Source organism: Seriola dumerili, unplaced genomic scaffold, assembly GCF_002260705.1.
Source record: "Seriola dumerili isolate Sdu_G_001 unplaced genomic scaffold, Sdu_1.0 BDQW01003087.1, whole genome shotgun sequence".
Lineage (NCBI taxonomy): Eukaryota > Metazoa > Chordata > Actinopteri > Carangiformes > Carangidae > Seriola > Seriola dumerili.
This window is the reverse complement of record NW_019177342.1, coordinates 1-733: the sequence shown is the minus strand read 5'-3', so window position 1 is coordinate 733 and position 733 is coordinate 1. Positions and strand designations below refer to the sequence as shown.

At 37.5% G+C, this 733-nt stretch overlaps 1 long non-coding RNA gene across 1 annotated transcript; it reads left to right on the top strand.

Annotated features, from left to right (window-relative positions):
- Positions 1-733, top strand: LOC111239591. The gene is made up of 3 exons (XR_002665876.1): positions 1-19; positions 443-583; positions 679-733. It is a non-coding gene; the product is annotated as an uncharacterized LOC111239591 (long non-coding RNA).

Below are 733 nucleotides of genomic sequence, written 5' to 3'. Positions count from 1 at the left end.
GACTCTGAATGCAGACAAGGTAACTGCTGCAATCAACCACAAATAGATGCATGCATGCAACTGTTACCATCATCAGTCATCCAGAGGTTACGATTTATTCTGCTACGATTTCCATTTGTCCTGATTCTTTTTAGTTTTTTTCTTCCTCTTCCAGTTGTACATTGTTACCAACTGTATAATTCAGCTGTTCAACGCAGGTCGATGCTGATTTTGTAGATATTTTTAAGCAGTTGTAAAGTATTCTGTTATAAAAATGCAATTTGAAAAAGTTTGCATTCTTCTGTACAAGTCAGTCATTTGGATGAAGACACTGTTTCTTACTCGACATCCACCTTTTCAAGATAAAAGAGCCTTAAATCCAAAGATAAACTCGATCATGAGTTCGTCATAGAACGAGAAACATTTGGCAGGTTAAAGCTTTGAACCCTGTTTTTCTTTACAGATATTTGGCTTGTTGCCTGTCAGCAAATCAACGTATATTCCATATGAGGTGCAGGATCCTGTCGAGTGCTTGTATGTGAGACCAAGAAGATACGTTTTGCCATATCCGTCTGAGAGAGATGATGCTTACACAGTTTTCCAGGTACGTCTTACACAACGATTTAGCTACGATATGAAGAATATTATTTGTTGTACAACTTTCCAACTTCTCTGGTTGTATGTTGTTGGATTAACAAGAATGTAGGAATGAAGATGGCAACAAACTTGTTTATCCGGTTACCATCATGCCTCA